This window comes from Ambystoma mexicanum, chromosome 7q (assembly GCF_040938575.1).
Source record: "Ambystoma mexicanum isolate Mex_15411 chromosome 7q, UKY_AmexF1_1, whole genome shotgun sequence".
NCBI lineage: Eukaryota > Metazoa > Chordata > Amphibia > Caudata > Ambystomatidae > Ambystoma > Ambystoma mexicanum.
Window position 1 is genome coordinate 370,698,706 of NC_090941.1, and position 19,592 is coordinate 370,718,297.

Consider the following 19,592-nt stretch of genomic DNA (forward strand, 5'->3'; position numbering starts at 1 on the left):
TGTGTCCCTTGTAGGAAAGACATCTGCCATTCTTGGGATCAGGTTGAGAGGTTCATCAGTTCATCAAAACCTATAGATGTATCCTTTAGGTACGGGGCTCCTTGGCCTGTAGATGGAATCTAGTCCTCCATATTACTTGAGGGTCTTGGATGAACGCCCTCATCCTGTATACTGGTTACAGAATCATCCATTGAGTCTTCTGAGGAGCTCTCCTTACAACTTTCCAACTGGTCAGTTCTTCTTGTTAAGTTTATATGAGTTGGCCTAACTATGGGTGGCTTTAGATTTCTTACCAATTCAATGTTCCCTCTCTGTGTGGGTCGTGGGGGTCTATTTATTGTCCTGTGCAAGACTTTCTTTGAAGATACGTTCTTGACAATAGTTTTCATTTTGGACCCGCTCATGTTTTGTAGTGAATCCAGAGATTAGGAAAAAATCCCATGGTTTACAGCAGATGAAAATTCAGGGTATGGCACCAAAATTCTGTTTTGTGTGAAATAAGGGAACTTGTAGCTTGACCCTTGGGGTCAATGTTATCCCATTTTTCTGATAAACTATTTCTATGTAATGCTCCTACTTCAGTATTTTTTGTATTTATATCCACAGTTCCCCGGTCTTCAACCATCACTAAGTCCATAGGAATGACGTTGATGTCCTGGACGTATAGTGGGGAGGCCCTGTGTGTTATTGTCTTTGATGCCTTCGGTTTTTCTTATTCTTTTATAATAGGATCTAAAATGTGCTTCAAATAATATGTGATGTACTCAAGGTTTTTATCCATGTTTCCATGAAGGGCCAATATAAACCCTTCACCAAAAATCATTTTTGCTTGGAGCATGGCCAAGAGAGTACTTTGGTCCTTCAATTGATCTGCTACATTTCCGTACATTTTCATGAACAAAGCCATTGGGCCTTATTACGAGGCTGGCGTAGCCGTGCCAGTATTACAGGCACGGCTGCCGCTGGTATATATTTTTTTCTGGTGCCCAAGAATGGGCAATTACCGGGTCACTACGGCCTTGCCGAACCCAGTAATTGCCCAGTCCTGGTCACCGGAAAATATTCTTCCCCATTTCCATTTGAGCCCCTTAGGGCTCAATGGGAATGGGGAAGCCGGATGCACCGGCACAGTTATCAATGGTGTCAGTGCATTCGACATGCTCTGCTCGCGGGTACCGGTATGGCCGCCAGTTCAGAACTGGTGGCCGCAATGGCACCCGTGAGCAGAACTCGTAGTTTGCCGGTCCTGGAACTACTATACCGGCATGCTTACCAGTACTGCAGTTCCCAGACCGGCAACCTTATAATGAGGCCCATTGTCAGGGAGAATGCAGCAATCATGTTTGCATCTATGAGCAGAGATGTCATAGTGTTCTACTCCATTTGGACAGCAACTAAATCAAGTAACAGATCTTCGTCTGATATCTTGTTGGTTTCCGCTATGTTGAAGTCATCTGCGAAGGATGTAGGTCACCAGCGTTTAGTTGCTTTAAACAGTATTCTCAAGGGACTTAAGTTGTGTGCATTGGCCATTGGAAATGTATCACCCTTTGTCCTTCCATGTTGGATATTTCTCCTATGTCTGTTTCTTAGGTGTTATACTCTGTGTTCCGTCCAAAGCATGGACCTTCAGTGAGGAGTGTAATCAGCCCACTTCCTTGAGTTTCTCAGGGTATGTTACTTGCTCACCCTCTATTGTTTGTTCAGCTTTTCTTCCAGCCTCTAGGCATAATTCTGGATCAGGGTTCCCCTGAAGCTCTTCATGGGGGGGTTGTACAGTCTTGATTTCCATTCACTAATGTTTCAATTGCAAGCAAAGAAACATTTTTGCCCTGAAGTTCATTGATTGGAAGAGTCAAATGATTTTCTATGGTACTCTGTGTTCCTGTCGATGGTGTAACTGCTTTTGTTCAAGCATAAAAGAACCGTTGCTTCCCCTGCAAATTAACCGGGGTCAAACCTATGGGTTTCCAGGCCGAAAGACTGGGTATATTGCAGGGCTGCTTCTTAGATTTGTTTGTACACATGGCCCCAAACGTGTAAGGCTTCAAAGACACGGTCTTAGTCCCCCTTCCTCCCTTCTCCTGCTGACTCAGTCCAATATCTGGGGGCAAGGTTATCGGGGCTATGTTTGTTTTTAGGCCTAAGTCTGTCGTACCTGTCTCTGATTCATTATGGTGTTCCAACTTTTTAGTAAAGTTTGTGTGTGCATTTGACAAAGCCTTTTCTAGCAGGTCTTGATCAGCGTGCTCATGCTCACTTTCCAAAATATTACATGGAGAACTTGTCATGGCGGTGAGTTCCACACGAACATCTAGGGGGCATGAAGTCCATACATCCTTCATTGGTGATGGTGATACAAAATGTTACGAAGCAGTCTCAGGGACTCTGCTGTTAGCAGCCTTACTAGTATCACTGACTGTAGCCATTGTGTACAAAAGCATTGTAAAAAGAAACTGTCCGTGGGAAATTCTCAATGTCACCTTATCAATAGCCCCCACTCTCCCTTAATGCTCCCAAGCCCACGCAGATCAAAGGGCAAAGCCCTGCAGTTTATGTGTGGTAACAATCCGCTTGTGTGATTCTCTCAAAGTTATGTTCAATTATAGAATAACACTATCTGGCAGAGCAATATAATAGCAGTATAAGCAATATAGGCAGTTACTTATCTGCTTAGAGTATCTATCATCTGCAATCATCTGCTCACCTTTGATAGCGCAATGTTTTGAAGCTATTACACTGCTTCAGCTGCACAGGGCGTGGGGCGTGGGCGAGGGGCTACATGCCTCTTTCTTTTCGCCAGCCTTAGTGCTATGCAGCATCTGGCTCCCGGGTCCCTGCACCTGAAACACAGCACACAATTCTGCTCCACTCCGGGCTCCACTCCACCAAATTGCAGATGCAGGGCAGGGCAGGGCAGGATCCACATCTCACATAGCCTCACTCCTCTCTCTACAGACACTAGAGGAAAGGACCAAAGACTGTATCAAGCCGAGCTGCTGTTTCAAAAAATCTGTCAGCAGCTGCCTCCGACACTAAGAACAATTCTAGTATTTGAAAATGTTGTTCTGCTCAGCAGCTTTATGCCCTTATTAATAATATCTATAGCAGGATTCAAGAGTGGATGTCAGTCAATTCCATGGCTTTGGATAAGGAAAAACAGAACTTATGATTGTTGGCTCTAGCCAGCAAATACAAAAGCGTGACCCCTGTGTAAAACCAGGAGGTGTCTCACCCACTAGTCTCTGAAGATGTGTTGTCCAGGTGGCCAGGAAATGGCCATCGCTTTTTGGATCCAGTTCCCTGGGGTGGACTAGTGTGGGTGAATCACCTGGGTGAGGGGTCTTCGGGGAGTGGGAGTAGGACCCCGGATGGTGAGACGCGGTATCCCCTTCCCTGTAACACCTTTACCCAATCCTACCAGGTTGGATAATTAGAAACTCTAACCTTCCCCTTTACAACACAACATCTTTCACATGGAGAGCACGCTATAGGAGAAAACAGACTAACACCCGAGCCGTGTACTTGACATGGTCCAATGCATTGGTCAGGCGAGGTCAGGCAATTACTGACAATTACTCGCACCTGACTTACATTAAACTTCCCCACACAGATAAAAGGCGGAGCACAAGGGCACACTCTGAGCAAGGCAAAGCAAATGAGGAAACAGCAGTTTCGAGATGGCAACTGGACGAGAAAAGAAAGACGGCAAAATAGTAGGTACATTCCTTTGACCTTTCTGACAAGGAACTGTTACTTTCAAGACCTCTCGAAAGTAGAAAGCATCGGACCAGTAAACCAGGCTGAAAAAACCTGCATTTTGAGTGAGAGATAACCGGGACACTACTGCATCATTAATCAAGGTGGGGAGAAGCAGCAGCCACTGTGGTACCGCCCTTGGCTCCAAGAACAAAGCACCATCAGTGAAATCAACACAGACAGTGAGCTGGGGAGATAGATAGAAGACTGGTCTGTGTTGAGGCCAAGGTTGCAAGCAGCAACATTGTATGGCGAGCGCTGGACAGCAAATTGTTAAAAAAAATGCATACGATAAAAAGTAGGCTGAACTGCTAATTAGTGTTTGACTGGGAAAGGAAAAGATACAATACTTTTGACAGAGAGGTCTGGCACTGTGTGGGTGCTTAATCAGAGGTCTCTGTAAGGTATCCAGTTGAAAAGTGGCAAAAGTGAAATTCAGAGAGTTGTAAAGAATTGTAAACCGAAATGGTCCTGCAACGGTGTAATACCTGGAGACCAGGAAGGGTCGATACATGCCACGATTGGCAATAACAGCTGTAAGTAAGTGGAGCCCACCTACCTGGCTGTGATGATGGGATAGATGCGATGAGGGCCCACCTAGTCACCCCTTTATTATCCAGGATCAAAAGAGGGGTTTCCAGAGAAACTCTCCTGGGGAAAAAACCCTGTGATGAGCTGCTAGGGTGCCTAGGTCCTTAGACTTCCAATGGACTGGATACTGTGTGGAAGCGGAGGACCTCTCAGGGTGTCTGATCTCCTGAAGGAAGATACATGAGGTAATTGTAATGTAGATCCAACTGGAGTGCAATGGATGTCGGAAAATCAAAAACTGATAGTACCTAGAAGGCAGACCTGGTAAGCTCTGAGGTGGAAGGAGCAAAATGGATGTCAGGTTCTGAATTGAAAGGGATGAGATCCTTGAAAGAGAACAGATAAGTAAAATATGAATAGATTAAGGAAAGGTAAAGCAGTAACAGAGATATGGCAACTCCCACCCTACACATGTCCTTGTACCAATATTGTGCTTGTAGACCTGCTGGGAGAATGGTAGTATCCTGGGGGTGTTCCTTAGAAATCAAGCCTAAAGTCATCCTCCGGAGAATTATGGGAGATGTAGTTCTCCCGAGGTATTGTGACGGAGGGTAGACTGTAAACGAAAGGAACAGTTACTGAAATGTTAACTACCAGTGCCAATGAAAGCTAAGCGGAAGTAAACCTACCAACAAAATGGACTACCAGGATTCCGCGCGCCGATAGACTGGTCGGGAACAAGCCCTGAATCGTGAAGTTCCACCCGACGGAGATTGTTGCGGTACACAGTGGAGGACTGCAAAGAGGAAAGCAGGAACTGCGAGGAGAGAAAAGAAGATGGATAGTTAGTAAACGAAGCGTCTAAAGACAAACAGATGTGGAAGAATGCGTTTAACAGAGGACAGCGGGCGAAAAACTTACTAAGCGTATTTCCACTGATAAGAGAGTAGCAAAGTACTGCTGTCTGCTCTGACTGCCCTGATATCCTGTTTCCTGTGCTGGGGGCGTGACTGGGTGTTGATGCAGAACTAGACACCCACTCTGTAACTCGGCCACCATGTTGGAAGTAGTAGATACGTCCTTAGTTAGCACAGCACATTGAGCTCTGTTGGAATGTCATAAAGGCAGCAGATTCATCACAGACTGGTCATGCTAAATGCTGTGCACAGTTGAAAGTCTTTGGTCAGAAATTGAGATCCCAGCTGTGCTAAAAATCTGCCTACAGAAACCACTGGTTGGTGGGCAGCTCTCCATTTTACAAGCTAATCTGGAATGTTTGGGCCTGATCCCCTTAATGTCTCTCCAGTATTTGAATATCTCTCTGTCATATGTTGTGACACCATCCCCGTGATTGGTGTATTGTACACAGTGTTTGCTTGGCACAACCATAACGCTGTCCTGTGGGAACTGGTCACAACACGTTTTCTTTAAAGGTGCAGTTTGTTGCATTTTGTGGAGTGATAGTGTCAGGCCTATTACTTACTGATATGGTGTTACAGTACAGCAGGTCTCTGATAGAGGATATAGTTTATGTGATCTGTTAGGAAATATTGTGCCCTTCCCACTATTAAGGTGTCCACTTGCCTGTCGGATATGGTGGCCTTCTTACTATTAATAAGGTAAATGCACATGTGATGTCATCAGTGATGTCATCAATGACATTTGTGATGTCATCTTTGATGTCCTGGGTGTTAGGCTTAGCAGTGCACAGTGGTGGCGTGAGTTATGGTTGCTTAGCTTACCATAACTGGCGAATTTCAGGGGTTTTTCGGTTTTACTTGGAACCATAACGTCCCTTTAACAACGTTTTTTCACTGAATTTCATAGGTTTTTAGTTGCGCCACTTAACCATAACGTCCCGTTAACAAAGTTTTTTTCACTGAATTTCATAGGTTTTTAGTAGCGCAAGTTAATCATAAACTCCCTTTAACAAACTTTTTTCATTAGCACGCAGACAATATACAAAGATGGAGTGTAAAAAGCAATTCCTCAGGGATGCTTTACACAGAATGTTGCAAAGTAAGAATTTATGCTCGTTCACAGTGAAGGTCAGTTGCTTCCATTTTTTGCTTGCGGGCCGGAGTGGCCCACGACTCGCACTATAAGGTTCTATTGTTTTTTGACCTTGACAGACAGGCATCGTGCCAAAAGACTTCTTTTGAAGGAGGGGTGCAAAAACGTAAGAGACGATAAGGATGAAATTTCTGAAACTAAACTGCTTTTATATATTATATCACTATGAGAAAGATTGTTGGCACAGATGGAGTCGTATTTACGGACTTTATTACGCGTAGACAATGGAAAATGCCAATATAATGTAAGAAACCCTTTAGATTATTTTATACTTGTTCGTTCAATGTGGCATATTGTTTTGTACCGCACACTATCACTGCCGAATGGTCCCTTGGTGCTCAGACGGCTCTGAAAAAGGCAGAGGAGAGAGGGTGGGTTAGTGGGAATAAGTTAAAATACTCTGTTGCACTATTCTCGCTAGCAAATAGTTTCACGCCCTAATAAATAAAATGAATATTTTTAATGAAGATCGGCTCGTGAGACTAATTTATGTTTTTAATACAGGTACATCCTTCCCTACGGTCAATGCCACGATTTTCAGACCCCGGCCGACAGATTTTTTAATTGCCAGGTGCAGCTACTTCTAAACAACTTCATGACCCTCACCATTTTGTGGGACAATCGCCAAGGATCAATATGCCCTTACGCGGTACTAGCGGCTAGAATCAACATACCAACCATCATGGTGGTCCAATGCCTCGTTGTTGGAACAACCTTCCGATTATCAGTGCGACTATAGTGCTTCTTTTATCATAAACCAACACCCTGTGTACCGCAAAGGAACAGCGCGTGACTCAAGATGAACTTTTGCGGATCGACAGCAAAGACAAATGCAAATCGCTGAATATTCTCTAAACATTTGATGTCAAATAAAAGTACTTTACGAAATTTACAATCTTGCTGTTTGATTTTAAATCACAGTTTCATATTCCGAATTGTGGCGCGCTGTGTTGTGAGATGATCTGTGTTGTTTTCCGGGTTCTGTGTAAAGTCGCGTAGGACTGGAGACGACTGGGCGCGTTTGGCTATGCACTCTGTAAAGTCACGGAGAGAGACGGGGAATATGAATGCTTTGATAATGTCAGGCTTAGGGGCGGGAGATATGATTTAGTGTCGCAAAAGCAGGTCAGCCAGGTCGATGGGGCAAGTGATAGGATTATCACATAATGTCGGCGCACAGCAGCCTGATTTATCGTTTGTTTAGTGGACAAAAAGTCGGGTAAGGCCCATTGGAAATTGTAATGTCAACGGACATAAGGATGATTCTTAGAACACTTTCAACCTGACAACGAACAATACGAACAGCGTTCTCAGAACACCCCCATTTTGTTTAATTGCAAACATTACCTCCACGTCCACTCTTCCTCGTCCCAGTACTTACTTCTTGAGGCCCCTGCCTCCGACACAAGACCTTTTTCTATTTCTTTAAATTCCTATAACTGCTCCCCCACATCCACATCACTCAGTTTCATATTACCAAGCCGGAGCATGGGACCTTCCCCGCAGGGAGGGTGAGGAGGGTCGTCAGTACTGTGACGAGAAAGAGTAGGACTAGGAGTAATGAAGATCACCGGTAAGTAATCAGAGCATTTCAGGACTCCGCGAGTGTTCATAGAACACATTCAACTTTCCAGAGTACAATACGGACGGCGTCCTCAGGACACCCCCATTTTGTTTATGTATGAACATTTAAGGACACTGCAAGTGTTCTTAGCTCAATTTTAGCTTGCTTGCGAACAAAACGGACACATACTCCATCAGAACACCCCACGAATTAGTTTATATAGAACATTTCAGAACAGCCGTGTTGTCCGCAGACAAATCGAACACAACAAAAGTGTCTAGCACATAAAAAAACAGAACATTGAACCTATCTCATACTACCCCACCCTCCCCAAACACTCTTACACACCAACCCACTCCACTAAATACAATTTTTAATCCAAGTTTCACTGCGCTGTCCACGGTGGTCGGTGAATGCAAGATGGCGGGTGCCACAGAAAATCTGACGCGCTTCACGCACCATGCTGTCCAATCAGCGAACATGTCGCATGTCCGCGGACATCACGCAAGCTGCTTAGCCAATCGGGGCGATGTCCGCAGAGCGAACAGGGAAGTCCGTCTGCGGAATGAACAGAGATATCACTAATTTTTTTGCCTTACATTTTGGTCATTTAAAAAAAAACTACTGGACGGATTTACACCAAATTTGCAAAAGCACGCTTTCGGAACCAAGCCCCTGCCGCAAATTTGGTGTAAATCCATCCAGAGGTTTGGGCTATAGGCATGCGAAAAGTTTTTATGGGAAAAAACAAAAGTTTTGGGACCCCCCCATATAACATTGCCCCCCCTGGACCAAACATCTCCAAACTTTGCAGAGTGGGCCACACACTTTTTTTGCAAAGTTTGGTGAGGATTCGTCCAGAGGGAGCGAAGTTATAAGCCACCCAAAAAAAGCTCTTCCTATGGAAACACCAACTTAACCATAGCTACATGGACGCTACCACATCCATGTTATATATATATATATATATGTATATATATATATATATATGTTCTTTTTTGTACACTGTGGGAACAGGGGAGTGAATTTAAGTTGAGGTGGGAAGTTATTGGAATGGGAGCGAGTCTTGGGTGGTGAGTAGGGCCATGTGGGAGGCATTTGGCGAGTGAAATAGTTGCACCCTGAAGTGGTATGCAAAGTGTGTAGCTATTGAAGGCGAGCGTCCCCTGATAGCACGATCCTCCCCACAATGAGAGACAATAATGGACTCTCCCAAGATGGGAATAAGGCTAAGACAAAGTGCGGGTGAGCTTAATGGGAGTTTATATAAGTCAGAATAGGGCATGCAACGGACTCTGCAAACTCCGAGAGCGCTCTGTCTGACAATAGCAAAGACAGGTGTATATATTTACAAAATGCGTCATAAGAACCTACACACTATAGGGGGCACAAGTTCATGGGGATTGGGTGGCGACGACTAACTATAGGTGCAGCTGTGATGTGGTTTGCCGTGGTTGGTGGATGTCACTGGTTACCCACGTGGGCCGGGCCGGGCAGGTCAGCTGGGCTCATCCGGGCAGTGTTATTGTGCCAGCCGTGACCATTGTCAGTGATGAACGTCTTTCTTGGCTTTCTGCCCTAAGGCCACGCACACCGCATTCATTCAATATTGCAATATTATCTTCCCCGGTAAATCTTCCAATAGGTTATTCTACAGGTCAATGCAACACAGGAGGAATGCACCTAGAGTGGGGTCTTTTGGTGATACATCAATACATGGTTAACATTGTCCTGTTGACCGGGTATCATAGGTCGCGAGGTTGGGTCTCAGGGCAAGGGACGAGCTGTCCAAGTTGTCATGTCCCATTAGAAGTCATTATGAATGTGTTCCTACAGTGTTGCTATAATATTGGGTGTCCTAATTTTACAGGGGCCATTAACCTGGGGTGAGCTGGTGGGTCGTGGAGCCTAAGAAAGGGCGCCTTCGGGCCTGCGTTTATGGCCGGGGTGTACTGCTGGGTTGTAAATAATTCAGGTGGCTGGCCGCGGCCCTGGGAGCTGCAGGGGAACTTGAATGTTTGAAGTGGCTCCAGCCGAATTGGGGGAGGTGAAGCAGAGCAGCACAGGCCTCTGTTTTCTGTCTGGCAGGATTCAATGGGGAGGAAGGGGGCATGGCCTTGGATATGCCCACAATGGTATTTTCCTCATGCGTTGCAAGTTATGTGGAAGAGGCATAAACATTCATATAATGTACAATACTCATTGAGTCTTTTCAAAGCTTATGTTTTCTACATTGTTAGTGCCTTTTACATGGCCATTTCAAATGCATTACCTATATGTTAAGTATTTAACAACCACAACATTTTGTTACATTTCTATACTTGCGCGGTAAGCGAGGTAGTAGTAAGGTTGGTGGAGCACGCAGGAACATCTGGCCAATAAGACTGATGGCAGTGACACATGGTGAGCTTGGACATTCAAATACATATTGTACAGTTTTGTGCACCATTTACATGAGCTCTCAATGGGGTTGAATGTGTCTTCCTTTGCACTCTAGCAGCATTAGTTCAGTTATGGCATGGGACCTTGGGATGCATTCTTCGCGATGAATTATATGACATGAAAACCCCGGGACACTTTTACCATTTGCGCATAGCTACGGGGATGTGGGTACTTCAACCAGAATGCCATATAAACACACATTCTGCCATCTTCATGGAGGTTACATGTTTTAGTCAAAATGGTCATGGAGAGAAGAGTTTTCATCACAGGTAGTTTGCTCATTAGTATTTGGGGGCTCTGCTTTTGTCGGGGGACCATTTTACAGTTTTTTTTTCCCTGTAGCCCTGCTGGCCGGGTCATGCTGAGGGCAGTGATACACTGCGGAAGGTGAATGTTACAGTGTTTGCATCTAGCACTAGCTCATGTCCGTCTGCTCGTGGGAACGGGATCTCAGCGGATCTGCCAGGGAGCTGCGGCTGCAGGGACACGTGAGACTCTCCAATGGTGGGGGCCGCGCTGCGGTGCACAGGGCCCATGCCATTTTGATTTCACAAAATGGTTTCCAGGGCTTAGGTTAATACAGCATGTTTGGTCAAAGTCTTCAGCCATTGGTCCACCCGCCACCTGGGCCCTGGTGGCAGGGGGACCCCCCGACAAGCCATGGACTTTACAAGTGGGAGAGGCTGCAGGGGAGGGGGGTCTCTTGGACCTATCCTCCCATACATTTCCCCCCTTTCGTTACTCAAGTAACGAATACTGTAACTCCCTCAACCTCTTGCGTTCCTCTTCCTCAGCTACAGCCTCATCCCATGCAGGGGTGCCTTTTATGGGCATCCATGCCCTACACACTCCTTGCAGGCTTTCTCCCCTCCTAGCATACTCGCCCGGGGTGCAGGTCAGATATATACAACCTTCATCCTCTTCCAAATCCACCCACACCTCCTCATACCATTCAAGTACACGGGGCTCTTTAATTGTAGTGTGCCACGGCCTGTCTATTACATCTACGCTGTGGTACCTGGGCACCATCTGGAATCTTGGTGTGGTTTCTGTTCCTGTTTGTACCTCTACTTCCTGCATATGTTGTATCGTACCGCGAGCGTTGCCCATTGTCACCATCAGCATTGCACCATTTAGTACTGTGTTTGCACAACATCGAAGGCCCACCTGGCACATACAAAAAAAAAAAGGAGGAACACTACTGTCGGCATCAAAAATTTAACAGTCATTCCCAGCCATGATGGGACCCAGGAGAAGATGTTGTCGAACCATGTGCTTGCTTCTGCTCCACCTTCCATTTTCATTCTTTCTCCTAGGTTATGTACTGCTTCGATCATGTGGGATAAGGAACCATTATCTGCGTCTTCGGAAGGTATGAAAGTGCAGCAGGCACTTCCAATTTTTTGGAAACACCCCTGTCCATCGCTGTTAACAGGTCTAAGACATACCTATTTTGCATGGTCATTAGTCGCAGTGCCCGCAGTTCCACTTTTATTACGTTAAATCCTTCTTCAGTGTCATTCGCCAGCTGGATCAGCTCCAACCGTGTAATTTGGAGCCATTTTGCATTTGCTCGTGCCTGGATGCTAGGGATGAGTGAGGCAAAGAAAGTCTCTGCAGAGCTGAATAATCGATATCTGTCCGGGATCTGTGCCAGTAGCTCTGAGGATGCTTTTGATATGTAGCTCGATAATCGTCTGTTTCGTGACAGCATCTCCCCCTTATTACCGGAAGACAGGACGTATACTTGTAATTCTGCGGTTGGTTGGGCCTCATTCTGCTGAGGGGTCTCTCGCATTTTCTTGCTCCCATCAATGTGGCTTTCCGGTATCACCATTAGTGCGGAATGTAGGGTGGCCAATGAGCAGCTGCCACTCCAGGATTGTGGGAGGTGCAGGTATGCCTGGTTGCCACATACCCAATAAGTGTCCATGAGGGCCGCTGTTCCTTTTCTCATATCCGGGATGATGAGGGTCTTCTTGCAATTTTTGTTTACCCCCATGATAGCTTTCCCGTCTCCCTTGAAACACAGTTCATAGTTTATTTCTTTCTGTAGCTTGAAGGGCTTTTCAATGGCCATCACTCAAGTCAATTTTGAGATGTGCTCCTTCCATACTGGTGTGCATGTTTTCTCTATCCACTGCAGTTTCTCTGGTGCCACACCTCGCAGCGCTTCAGCTTTGCACATTATTTCTTCATTTTTCCACTTATTTTCTGAAAATAATGTCCCTTGTATTATAAAGAATGGTCCTTCCAAACATATCACTCCTTCCGCTTTCGGATAACAGGTCTTCTCATTCTGCAGCATTGTAAAAGTTACCTCGTGTGCCTGGAAGGTGTTCTTAATTCTGCACAACGTGAGATGAAGGAGACATTGGGCATCCACAATAGGCAACTCTTTTGGCAGCAATACTTTGGGTGTACCTGAAGCATGGGGAATGAGGGAGCAGACATAACAGCTCTCATTTGTTGTTTGCTTAGCAGTTGCACTCATGTCTGCATACAATTTATTTGTCTGGTGGGGGTGTCGTGGGTCTTCCATCTTGTCGAGTCCCAACCCGTAATACTTGTCGTATTTCCTCCTTCCCGCCTCCCTTTTCCTCCTATTATTTCTAAGATATCTCCCAGCTTTATGGGCGAGGAACAGTGTAGGCCCCCCTTTCTCCCCTCCGCCGCCTTTTCCCCATTCATTGTATAATGCTTTGTATCTCACTGTCATCTCTTCATTCTCTTTCTTTATACTATCAAGCAGTGTGTTTTCTGTTGTGGCGATGGGCACGCTGGTGGGGGTGTTGTACAGCCATGATATAACAGAAGGGTTGCGATAATTTAAACTGTGGGCATTGTAATCAGATGCTTTTGGCGGGGAAGTTGTGCTGTTTCGCATTTTTTCCTGCAGTCTTTCATTTGGCGAGGTAGCAACATTGGGCGGTGTCGTGTAATATCCCCATACAAATTTAGATCCGTCCCACACCAAAAAATCACCATCTTTAGTATTTACAGTTGTGGATTGATTTGTTACATTAATCCCGTTATTCCCTCCCCCCTCGTTCATCTCGATAGAGGTGAACGCTATAAACCAATAAGTAACCAAGCCAAACAGTATTGTAAAAAATAATGTAATGCATACAGACAACCCACACTCATACGAATATCTACATCTTTCAGCTAAAACTTCTCTATATCTAACCAATCTATTCGTTGCAGGCTGCCCGTTTGTTGCCATGGTAGTTCCTGTTTGAGATATAAAAGTGCATTAAGTGTGTGCATGTAAACATTTTTGTTGGCACTGTATGTACAAGGAGGTCATAAAAGGGAGATGGGTGTGGTGGTGGGGGAGGTAGGGGGGGAAAATGTACAGAGAAGGGAGCAGACAATATATATTTTTGAAACCGTTATTTTCACTTAAACACATTTTTCTTTTTTTTTCATTAATCTCGATCAATAACCTGTAATAGAATTCTTTCGTTAACAGTTTTATCTATCAGTTACACTCCTCCATTCATTTGTTCATGTTCACTCATCATTTTCATTACTTTTGTTTGCTGTTGTCTGTGCCTCCCCATCCGCCTCTTCCTGTACACTATTATATGCCTTTCGCACATCTGTCAAATGTATCCAATATTTGAGCCCCTTTACTTTTACAGCTGTAGGTGTACAAAATACCACTTCATACGGCCCATGGAACCTTGGGGCATTCCACCGGCGCACAAAGCTCCGGACATAAATGAACTCTCCTGGCATTAATTGTACCTGTGTTTCAGGTTCTGCAAGGGACACCATTGTGTTCCCTTCTTCCCTTGTGAATGGTGGTGAGAGCTGCCTTGAGATTGCATGCGCTGCCCTAGTTAGCTTCTTCAGGTATTCTGTGAATTCATCTCCCAATATGGTGGCGCTTCTATGTGCATCTGAGTATTGGCGTAGTGGGGAATGTGCTGTGTGCAGCCGTCTCCCTGTCACAATTTTGTGCGGGGACAGATGGTGATCCTTGCTCGGCTGATTCCTCAGCTCAAACAGTGCAAGGGGTAAGCAGTAGATCCAGTTTTTCTTCAACGAAAAACACAATTTAGACAATCTCCCTTTTAACAGACCGTTCATCTTTTCGACAATGCCGTTACTTTGAGGATGATAAATCGAGCACAGTTTATGCTTTATTCCCAATAACGCGGTCACTTCTTTGAAGAGCTCGTTCACAAAATGAGTGCCGTTGTCTGAGCGAATTACATCACAAATTCCCCAGTGCGGGAGCACTTCCCTTACTAGGAACTTTCCAGCGCTCTTAGCATCAGGTCGCGCACATGGACCCGCTTCCACCCACCTGGAAAATGGACATACAACCACTATCATGTAGCGTGCCCCATTATACCTCTCCCCATGTCTGCATAATCAATGTGCAGTTCTCTGAAGGGCCCTGTTGGTTTTGGGATTGTCCCCCTGAGTGTCCGTAGGGTCATTCCAGAGTTATATATTTGGCACGTTGTACACTCCATTGTCAATCTAGATATGTGTTCCTGGAGACATGGCACAAACCAATTTTCCTGTATCTCTGCTGCAATGTGTTGTTTAGTATTATGCGCTGGAAAGTGTAACTGCTGAAATGCTATCTCTAACAGTTTGATGGGCATTACTACTTTTCCTGAGTTATTTTGGTGCCACAATAAGTCTGTTGCCGATTGGCTGCACCCCCTTTTTCCCACACCATCTTTTCATCACAACTGGCACCTTCCTGCAGCTCTAGTATTTGTGATGTGGGCATGGCATTGTATCCTTCTGGAAGCTCTTTGTTCGTCTTGTGCTGCAATAGGTACTCGCCTGTTCCATGTCTTTCAAATATAAAGCCTCCTTGGCAGCAGCGTCTGCTGCCGCGTTCCCCAAAGATACCACGTCGGTGTTGGACGTATGTTCTTGGCATTTCACTATTGCTACCACTGTGGGATCTTTTAGGGCCTCAATCAATTCCTTCAACAGTTCAGCGTGTTGCACTGGGGTCCCATCTGCCCTTCGAAACCCTCTCCGCCCCCACCGGGCTAGACCTCTGTGTACTGTTGTCGTCATGTAGGCTGAATCTGTGTATATTGTTACTGCACATGCTTTAGCTGCATGCAATGCTTCTATTAAGGCGATGGGTTCTGCTGCTTGGGCTGAGAAATGGGACGGAAGGCGATACTGTACTAGTACTTCATACTCACCTTCTTCTAGCCTCACTACTGCTAGTCCCACATGTTTCTCTCCTTTGTCCATGTCAATCGACGCTGACCCATCCACAAAGTACACCTCTCCCTCGCTCAGGGCATTTTCACACACCACCGTGCCCTCCCCCGTTTCTCCTGTGTATGTTGCACAATTGTGTTCTTGCATGTCCTCTAGTGTGCATGGTTCTGTGATGAATGTTGCCGGGTTTACTCTCCTGCACCTTACCACGTGAATATTGGTGCTGGACAATATTATCTCATAGGCAGTTGCTCGCTGTGTGGTCAGTGTGCTTTTTGATCCTTCAAGTATTGTAAATAATGAGTGTTCCACAAACAACGTGACAGGGCACCCCATTACTATTGTGGCACTTTTCTCAATGGCAAACGCGGCGGCGGCGAGAGACTGCTTGCACGCGAAGTGGCCTTACATCACTGCATCTAATGTGCCACTATAGTAATCCAATGGTTTGTGTCCTAGGGAAGTCTTTTGTGTCAGTACAGCTGTCATAAGAGTTCCCTTACAATGTGAGAATAGGTAAAATTCACGCTCATAATCAGGATTGGCGAGTACTGGAGCACTCAAGATCAGCTCTTTTAGCGACCCAAACGAGTCACTCATTTCTTTTGACCACTCTATTTTCCTGTTCTCTTGCTGGGCCTCTTTGAGTGCTTGCAGTAATGGCCTGGTGTAGGCTGCATTATCTAGTATCCAGTTCAATTATTCAGGCTGGTTCTTCTTGTATCCCAAACAATATCTCCCCCGTCTTCACCCTTCCTCAATGGTTTTATCATGACTCTGTGCTCTTGATGTGAGCTCTGACCTAGCAGCATTAGTCGCAGTCTGTTCACATATGCTTTTTATCCTCGAGAGCTCGTCTTTTGCTACAGAGAGCCTGGACTCTAGGTCTTCTGTTAGTTTCTCTATGTTCACTATTGGTGTACTTACCTGGTCGCGCTCTCTATGACTCTCATACGGTGGGGGTGCTGTTGGCCCTCGAGTCGTAGTGACTGTTGTTGGGGGTACATATGTTGGGTCACTGTATCCTTCTGCGGGCACTGGCTTATTTAGTATTGGGTACAACCTAGTTACCTCTACTGGTGACTCCCCTTCTGGCAACACCTTGTCGTCTTTTGGTATCAGCAATGGATTGTCAGTGGTAGATGGTAGATCAGTACCTAACTCCCTTTTCTTGGGCGGGGTACTTCTTAAAACAATCTCCATAGGTCTAATATTTCTCTCCTATTATGTAACTGCTTCCCCTTGTATTTTAAACAAATGCATGTAGCTACCATATCTAGGACACTCTTGTCAAACGATCCCCCTTCTGGACATATTTGGGGTAAACCCTTCCCCCTTTAGCTCTGTAATCCACTGATCGTGATATTTCTTAATGTGTTCAGCATACCCAGGTAGATTCTTACAAGTATGGGCTAATGGTGTTTCTGCCCCCATAGTTCGTGGGTGCCCGATACGGATGTATATCTATATATATCTTTATATAGATGTATCACCAGATATATGTAAGTATTTGTGTATCACTGCGTGTGGGGACCTGCGTGTGTTTCCGCCACCTGAAGAATATAAGAATGGCCACGCACAGCCTCTATTCTGTATACTTTTAGGGGGCACATACAAAAGCAAACCACCCTTCGTACACCACCAATATCTTCAGCAAATGTATAAAAAAAAACAGTCACTTTACTGCATTGCGCTCTTCCTTGTAAAATTTCCTCTGGTCACACTTACCATGACCACACCATAATTATGCACTTATGACCACTTTTACACATTTATCGTGACAAATATGTTCTGGCATATGTGATGCGTACACACCCATAGGCAACACTCTATTCACAGCTCAATTTGTAATCCATTTCCTCCCTTGCTAGCTGTCCCTTTCTTTCTTAATCTGATATCCATTTGTCTTGTAGTTTTGATATAAACTCGTCTTTCTACTTAGATTATCCTTTTTTTTTTTTTCGTACTAACCCTGTTTTTTCCCCGTAAACCCAGAGAGAAGAATAGAAAGAATAGCAGTCACTAATGGATTCACTGTGTCTTCCTTTACCAGACACCTTTATCTAATTTTCCGCTTCTTCATATATTCCCAGTACTAGTCAAGATAGCACTATGCGGCGCCGCCTTCTACCCCCTCGCGGAGCTAGGTTCCCGTCTCTTTATCTCTTTTCACCTCTTGATCCTAATGGCCATATGCAAAGAAAAAGTAAAGAAAGCCTAGAGTGGTTCTTAGTAGTCCCAAAGTGTCCCCTTTCAAACAATCTCGTTCCCTGTCCTGTTTTCCTCCCCTGCTCCCTTTATGGTCGCTCGCACTTAATACTCATGTGCCCGTCTTGAACCGAGAGTCTCCGAACTGGGTCCGTCCAGGCAGTGTTGCCGTACGCTCAACGGTCAGCCCCGGCTCCGGCGAGCGGTACTCAAAGGGTCTTTTCAACTGGGATCCCGTACCCTCTCTCTGATGAGTGCGCACTTCTGAGCGTACCGGTCACCGTTGGCGGGCAGCCTTCCGGAGCCGGCGCACCGTGCATATCCCTTTTCGACCGGAGATTTTCATGCCAAAGGGGACGGTAGGGATATATATATTAAGGAAAAATAATCATCACGCTGTCGGGGTCACCACTGAAGGTGAGCGTCCCCTGATAGCATGATCCTCCCTACAATGAGAGACAATAATGGACTCTCCCAAGATGGGAATAAGGCTAAGACAAAGTGCGGGTGAGCTTAATGGGAGTTTATATAAATCAGAATAGTGCATGCATAGGACTCAGCAAACTCCGAGAGCGCTCTGTCTGACAATAGCAAAGACAGGCGTATATATTTACAAAATGCATCATAAGAACCTACACACTATAGGGGGCACAAGTTCGTGGGGATTGGGTGGCGACGACTAACTATAGGTGCAGCTGTGATGTGGTTTGCCGTGGTTGGTGGATGTCACTGTTACCCACGTGGGCCGGGCCGGGCAGGTCAGCTGGGCTTATCCGGGCGGTGTTGTTGTGCCAGCCGTGACCAGTGTCAGTGATGAACGTCTTTCTTGGCTTTCTGCCCTAAGGCCACGCACACCGCATTCATTCAATATTGCAATATTATCTTCCCCGGTAAATCTTCCAATAGGTTATTCTACAGGTTAATGCAACACAGGAGGAATGCACCTAGAGTGGGGTCTTTTGGTGATACATCAATACATGATTAACATCGTCCTGTTGACCGGGTATCATAGGTCGCAAGGTTGGGTCTCAGGGCAAGGGACGAGCTGTCCAAGTTATCATGTCCCGTTAGAAGTCATTATGAATGTGTTCCTACAGTGTTGCTATAATATTGGGTGTCCTAATTTTACAGGGGCCATTAACCTGGGGTGAGCTGGTGGAGCCTAAGAAAGGGCGCCTACGGGCCTGCGTTTATGGCCGGGGTTTACTGCTGGGTTGTAAATGATTCAGGTGGCTGGCCGCGGCCCTGGGAGCTGTGGGGGAACGTGAATGTTTGAAGCGGTTCCAGCCGAAATGGGGGAGGTGAAGCAGAGCAGCACAGGCCTCTGCTTTCCGTCTGGCAGGCTTCAATGGGGAGGAAGGGGGAATGGCCTTGGATATGCCCACAATGGTATTTTCCTCATGCGTTGCAGTTTATGTGGAAGAGGCATAAACATTCATATAACATACAATACTCATTGAGTCTTTTCAAAGCTTATGTTTTCTACATTGTTAGTGCCTTTTACATGGCCATTTCAAATGCGTTACCTACATGTTAAGTATTTAACAACCACAACATTTTGTTACATTTCTATACATGCGCGGTAAGCGAGGTAGTAGTAAGGTTGGTGGAGCACGCAGGAACAGCTGGCCAATGAGACTGATGGCAGTGACACATGGTGAGCTTGGACATTCAAATACATATTGTGCGGTTTCATGCACCATTTACATGAGCTCCCAATGGGGTTGAATGTGTCTTCCTTTGCACTCTAGCAGCATTAGTTCAGTTATGGCATGGGACCTTGGGGTGCATTCTTCTCGGCGAA